The sequence below is a fragment of the Micrasema longulum genome, unplaced genomic scaffold (genome assembly GCF_059751315.1).
Source record: "Micrasema longulum isolate JH-2025_06_02 unplaced genomic scaffold, ASM5975131v1 h1tg002705l, whole genome shotgun sequence".
Classification (NCBI taxonomy): Eukaryota; Metazoa; Arthropoda; class Insecta; order Trichoptera; family Brachycentridae; genus Micrasema; species Micrasema longulum.
In genome coordinates this window covers 23,674-31,564 of record NW_028279837.1, presented here as the reverse complement: position 1 = coordinate 31,564, position 7,891 = coordinate 23,674, and positions in this window count along the sequence as shown.

The following is a 7,891-nucleotide window of genomic DNA, read 5'->3' as shown; positions in this document are numbered from 1 at the left end:
GTATTGCTAATGAAAGTTAATTTAACCCTGTTAGATTTTCTTCCCGAAAAAAAATTCATTACTTATTTTGGTAATCCGAAATGTCTTTTTTCCCGTGTTAGAAGGAATCGAGTCCCTTTTTATGTCTTCGGACTCTTTTTTACAGTTTCCATATTATTTCTTAATAATAAAATAACGTTGACATGGGTCATGAATTGACTGTGGTTCTATTAATTTTCTATTTTTTTTGTTCCACTTTTTGATATTTTCGGTAAGCAGTAACAAATATTTCTGCCACGTCCTAGTCGCAACTTCTTTAATTAGTTGTCGTGGAAATTAATTGCTTTTTAGGAATATTTATGGAGGAAGTCTGATCGCGAACTGTCAGAACGATATATTTGATAGCGTTTACCCACGCATTTCTTCCTCGGTATCGTTACCTATTAAGTCGTAATATGTACAATTATTAATCTCAATAAATATTTATGTACTTTGTATAACTTAGTGGCTAATGTGTTACGATTAGCATATTATAATAAGATGTTTTAGTGAGCAGTGGAACTGATTTTGTAAACTTAATTGCGTTGGTGAAAAAAATTGAGCAAATAAAGTATTATTGATTTTTTATGACAGTAACTGTAAATAGCAAGAGATAAGTGAATGTAAAAAAGATGAGATTAACACAAAAAATATATTATTATCTTCTTCTTAAATAGATTAAAATTAATAAAATGATTCTTTTATTTAAATTTTAAATTAATTTTAAATTTTTTCTGATTTGATCATAAAACTATCACTCTCGGACCTCGATTCAATAACAGGCGTGGTTGAAAACAAATTCTTAGATGAATCGGCAACAAAGACTTATACAAATAAACAGCCATGATAAAGGTTTGAATCTAACTTTGATCCACCCCTTTTTTAATGCAAAGTTAACCACACAAACAAGTTTTTCAATTGGATTAAAAAATATATTTCCTTGATTTCGAAATACTGTGATTTTTTTCTCATTAATATTTCAAGCTTGAAATTTTAATATTGAAACCAAACACAAATTTAAATGTGCTGATTTTCTAAACAAAAAATACCTGACAGGTTTTTCGCCTTGCTAGAGCATTTTTAAACAAATGTATAAAGTATACTATTTTTTTTTCTATCCGTCACCGTGTACATTGATTATTATTATGGAAAAAACAAATAGTTAAGTGTCAGGCCAGGTGATTACTTAGTGACAGGGAATTTAAGTCCAACTACTATGATAAAGTTGTTTACTGGGAATGTGGGAATATCCACGTTAGTGAAATGACGAAGTGTCCTGACGAAGAAAAGGATACGTTTCGAAATCGATAAAAATATTCATGTTTGTACGTGGTTATTCGTAACATTTACTAACATTTTTTGATAATTTACAAAAGAATGTTTAAAATATTTTAAAGCTTTCAATTTATTTTACTTTTTTTATACAATGAGTTTTAAAATTCAATGGTAATCTCAATATTTTTTTTAAACTTTTTGGTTTCGTATGTGGCATTTTGAGTTTTATTTTATTGTTTATAAAAAAAATATCACCGGTAATTTATACTAATTACACAAAACTACTTTTATTTTGTCTCAGTAAGAGAAGAGAGGTATTTGATTCTAATACTGTTTTTTATTCTAAATTCAAATATGATATCGATTTTTCCCCATCACGTAGGGTTTTAAAGAAACATATTTATATTTTTTCAAACATTTTAATACTTTTTGCATTCTTGACTGCTCGATATTAAAACATTCTGACTTTTCTAGAAACTGTGAGTAACATTTTTTAATGCATGCCAAGCTACATTCTCAAGTGGATTCAATAGTTACTTTTCATTATGCATTATTAGTGATCGTATTTGTAGCCCATAAATATTCCCACTTTTTTTTCATCAATAATTTTAGGAAACTTCTGCTTAAGGAACGTGAAACCAGGAGTATTGTCCATGGCTTTGACGAAATTCTGAGGGTGGAATTGAAAACAGGATAAAAACTGCATTAAGTGCACGTCGTGAGACAAAATCATGTTATTACTTTTTATTTTTTATTTTATTTTATTTTGGAAAGCCAACAGATTACAATATTTATTAATTACAGTGTAGGTTAAATTATATATTAAGATCCAATTACAGGCCTTCTCGTAAGCTAAAAGATAAATATTACTAATAAGAAGTTAAGAATAGATATTAAATTTAGATATGTATGTACATTTTACAGTGCGGATAACATAATAATAAGTATACATACATATGCAGCGAGTATAACATTTGCGATAATTATTGAGCCTTATAAGAAGAACAACTTAATTGAAGAAAATAATAATTATAAAAATAAAATAAAAAACTCAAAAACTAAAATAAAATAAAGTGTTTATAATAATTAACCAAATATCAAACTCACATACACATGTACATGTACATATCCATACACAATCTAACTGCACAGGTAGGTATTTCGGTTAAATAAGATATTATATAAGAGAATATTAAAAAACATATTTTTTAAAAAATAAAAAAAATTAGTGAAACATTAATTGATTTTCAATTACTTTTCTAAAATTGTTGCATGTTATATTATTAATATCAATATGGTTAAATTTATTGTTATACAGATTGCAAGTTCTACATATATAAGAATTTTGGCAAGCATTAGTTTTATATTTAAAAATATGAAATTGGTTTTTGTTTCTGGTCTGCGCTACAGGGATCCTAAAACCAATTAGGGATAGGAGCTGTGGATTACAATTACATAAGTACGTTATTACGTTTACATTCCTCAGCTATCAAAATTACTTATGATGTAGACATTTTAAATAAACGTTTTTTTTATTTCCAAACGTTTTAAAATGCATTGTTTCAAGACAATTATTGAAACTTTTGTTTTATGCAAAAAAAAAATTCTGTTTTCGATGTGCATGTATTATTGTATATTAAACTCTTTCTGAAAATATTTTGAATACAAGTATCTTTATCATTCATTATTAATTTGTTAATTTGTTTTTTTTTGTGTTTATATATTTACAATTTGCTTTTTATTTTTTTCTTATTTACATTATATGCCTGCTTTCTCTTGTTTTTATTTTTTTAATGCACATTTTTATACCTAACTATTAATCTTACTTTACATCCATACCTATATTTTTTTTTTACTACGCAAAGTTTTACTTTTGATTTTGGCTTCTTTAGTTTCTACATGTCTTTCAAAAAAAATGCTGTTGTTTATTTTAAAAATAATAACTATATTTGTACTTACCTGTAAATGCACCCTCGGGCGTATTATAAAATTAAATAAAATAAATATAAATAAACGCCTAATTTTAATTAGGATGACTTTAGTCGTTAATTATTTTACATGAGAATTTACATTAATTATTTAACAAATCAATTATTATGATTTTGAACGTGACTCATAAATATGAAAACAATCGTAAAAGTATTTTTGTAGATAACTCTAGTAAAAATAACAATTTGTTTATTTCATTTCTGAAAATTGCAATATTATATTTACTTTGATGTTTTACCGTGAGAAACAAATATAATAATAAATGTTATTAAAATTAAGTAATTAGTTAACTAAATATTAGTACACATTAAGTAAACTAATTGTACAAAATAAATAGTATGCCTTGGTATTTGACAATATTTTAAAAATGTCTAAATGCAAGTAGACTAGAATATCTCAGTTGTAAAACTTTAATTATTTGGTTCATTCTTTTTAAGGTGAATATATTTCAGATTGATTGAGGATATAGATTGGTATGTAGGTATCAAGAAGAAGAATTGGGTTTACACGTATGTAAGCGCCGCCGACGCGCCGCTGCCTTGAACCCGGCACCGGGCACCGGGCACGTGTGATATAACAAAGTAAAATAGAACCAGACAGACAACTAGACCACAGGATAAGCATCAACAAAAGACTCCCGATCCTTATTTTGACCAGGACCGGAATAAATAGCTAAAATCGTGGGCAAAAAATCACCCTAAAGCAAGAAAAAATTATTAAATATTAAAGAAAAAAATGAAAAAAATAAATAATATTTTCCATATTATATCGAACAGCTCTCGTTGTCAACGTTTTTCTTATTTTATAAAATAATTAGTCAAAAGAGTTATTTATTGACTATGACTTTTTATTTTATACTTTTTATCATGAGCACTTGACAAATTTATTATTCTGCATCGTGTTTAATTTGTATAAATTTATTGATTTTTTTTTTACATCGGTAAAATCCACTCGTCCATGTTCTTTGAAACTGCAAGAAATTTGGTAATCTAGCTTTTAAAAATACATGTGTAAAAAAGTATCGAATGATCTAATACTTATATGTTGTAAATGTGGTTTAGAATTCCAACCATTCATACGCTCTGTAGGTGCAAGACTTGCTGTAATCTAGCTCTTAGTTAGTTATTAAAATCTATCATAATTTAAAACAAAGAACTAGAATCCCAACCGTCTATGCACTCTCTAGCTGCAAGACGTGTTTGTGTTGGTATGTTTATTGTGCAGTGACCGTGAGATTATTTTTTCACAAAAATGTCACTGAATAAATTATCCACCTATACATATATAGGTATACACCGTTCGTAAAGAGAGCAAAAATTCTAAAAATAAAGTATTATTTTATTATTCAGATTTAAAGCATTAACTTTGTGGTCAAAAATGAAATAAATCTTGAATTTATCAAGTCTATTGAGATTTTTTTCTCGTTTAATGTGTTCAAAATAATGTAGGTAGGTAAAACCTTATAAATAGGTAAATTTTTCGGAATTTTATATAAAGTTTGTATTAATATATAATTTTAAAATTAAACTATAGTGAAATTTACAGCGTGATTCGGCGCTTTAGGTTTTTTGTTCCCAGTCCGGTCCATCGAGCAGCTGATGAGTCTCAGACACGTGGTAACTGACCGACAGGAGGACAGATATATACATCTCTGATGAGCTGAAACGAGAAAGAAATACTTTTATTCTTTATTTTCCACAAAAACAATAACCAAAGGGGTAAATGCGTAAATGGATCGATACTTAGTATCGGTTTATGTATTGGAGAATCTTGCACGTGTATTGGAGATAGGGGTAGTTTTATCGCACCATTGAATCCAATTTCATTTGTTCGATTTTTAATCGAACTGGCATGGATGGTTTAATGCATACTTAAACGCTTCATTTGTTACTTATTTTATTTGAAATTCTTTTTACGTTTTATTTTTATTACTCTTGAAAGATCAATCATTACTACGATTTACATTAATTCAAATTTATCGTTTGAAAACTATTTATGTATTTACCTACCTACTATAATGTCATATTTTATTTTTATTTATGTATATCTATTAAACATAATGTAAGCAGATACTTAAAAAAAAAAACATTACCTGTTTATTAGATATTGACCAACATATTGACTTATGTAATGAAACGCTTGAATTGTATTGTCATGTAAAAGTCCTTTGGACGTATACAATAAATAAATTTTATCGTTAAAAAAAATAAGCAATAATGTTTTTTTTCAACTTTTCATAAAAAAAAACTGGTTTTCATGGACAGTATTAGTCATTCGATGAGTTACGAGTATTTAAGGTACATACATCAATATTTTAATCAAAATAAATGATTTTTGTCATTAAATTAAATTTGTGTTTAACTTAAAAATTACCGATCTTAAAAAATCTTATAGTAGGTAACACAGACTGTTTTATTGATTTTGATTTAATGCATTTTGATAAAAGACAAGTTACATTTATGTTATTATGACAAACATATCTACCCAAATAAAAAAATAAAAAAATTACAAACCATTGCAAAATATTAAAAAAAAAAAAACATTATTAATTAAACAGGAGGACTTCGTTTATCCAGAACTCCGGTTATCCGGATAGCCATTTGGCAAAAAATATTAAAATTTTATTTCAATGTCCAATTAATTTTGCTGGACATATTTAAGTAGGGTTTTACTGTGATTCCAATTGGCTGTATTATTTAAAAAGTATTACAATCTGGCACTCATTAATCCAGATAATTGAAGTTTTATTATTTAACATAACTCCGGTGTGATAAAAAAAACTGGTGTGATTTTTAATTACCATTCAATTCATATAAATATTACAGTGTTTTTTATTTATTCATATTAAAATTTATATAACAAAAAAATAATTACAAGGCCTTTGTTGAATTGAGATAAAACATAATGCAATATTTTGCAACAGTATACTGTAATGGTCTCTTTCCATAGACAAAATCCAAACTTGTACACTTCTCTTGAAAATGGCTTTCGTTTTGGAGAACTTAATAAATTCATCATATTGTAACGGACATGAAAAACACCTTATAGAAGAAAATAACTAATAATTACTCCAAGATATATATTTTTTTAAATAAATATTTACGTTCTTATGATTTACCCAAATAATTCATTCTGAGGGCCATTTTCAACGAGTTGTAAATAACTCACTATTAGGAAATGGGCTCAAGTTGGGGTAAAGTGGGATCCAAACCACGGACCTTTGAGCTGTTAGTCCGAAACACTAGCCACGGGACCACGACCCGATATTTTATTAAACACCCGGTTACATTCATCTTATATCTACAAATATTTCGACAAACAAAAAAAAAACATTATATGAATGTCACATAAATAAAATAAAACCCGTATTTTTTTAAAACTAAAAACAACATCTCCTTCTTCTAAATCTCATATTTGGTATAGTATTTATATTTTTTAAGACTTAATCTGTTGCAAAGCAATGCATACTTTACTTGAACATTTTTAAAGGAGGTACAAAATGTGAGAACAGGCTCTATAAATATATCGCAGAAAATTTTAAGCAGGATGCAGGATGCAACTCACATGTTCTCAGATATAATCATATTATGATACATAGTCATGCTTGTAGATATCTTAAAATACTGGTTTAATATTAATATTTATTATAATCTACAGTCAATATGACGTCTTGTTTTGCAATCAATTACGTTTATACTTGGCAATTGAAAAAAAAAATGTAAATTATATTGGAAAATTAAATTAAATATATTCTAATTGAACAAATAGTATAATTTTACTAGTTTGAAATACTGTAAATACTCAATAAGTATTTTATATCAATATTATCACATTTTGTTTAAGCTCGAAAGAGGGGAAAAAATAAGCCAATAAAGCAATGTTTCATCTTATTAAAAATGTTTTTCATTTTCATGTAAAAAAAAAAACATGAATTAATATGTTTATATTGAATGTCAACAAAAGTTGTGTTAATTTTTTTCCAAGTGAAGATAACAAGAGGACACAACCATTTTTTTAATTAATCAATCAGTGATGTTATTAACCATCATGATTTTACAAGTTAGTCAATAATTCACAGCATCTTTACCATACACTGTGCAAATATTGCGACCAGTTGCAAGACGTGCTCTAATCAAGCACCTTTTTTTATTAAATATTATTATATTTTGAAACGAGGAATTAGAATACCAGACATTTATGAGCTATATCACTGCAAGACATTGATATTTATTGAACAGTGCCGTTGAAGTGATTTTTTTTAAAAATGGTATGTATATATATTATAAAATAAGTATTTATACAGAATATAATATATGGTCGGCCTCGTGGTATAATGGTCAGTGCGTTTGTCTTCCATGCAAGAGGTCTCGAACTCTATTCTCAAAATGGTTGATTAGAAATATTTATTTAAAAGGGTGTTTTCAGATTATAATATTTCATACCTGGACTGGTACCTGAAGCGTAAGACTAATCATCTTACCTTAATGTTACAAAAAATGATCAAGACACGCGGTGATTGGTTTACCAATGCATTGCCCTTTGCACCATTAGGTGTGAAAAGGGAATGATAATTTATTTATTTATTTATTAATGAAATCATACAGTCTTT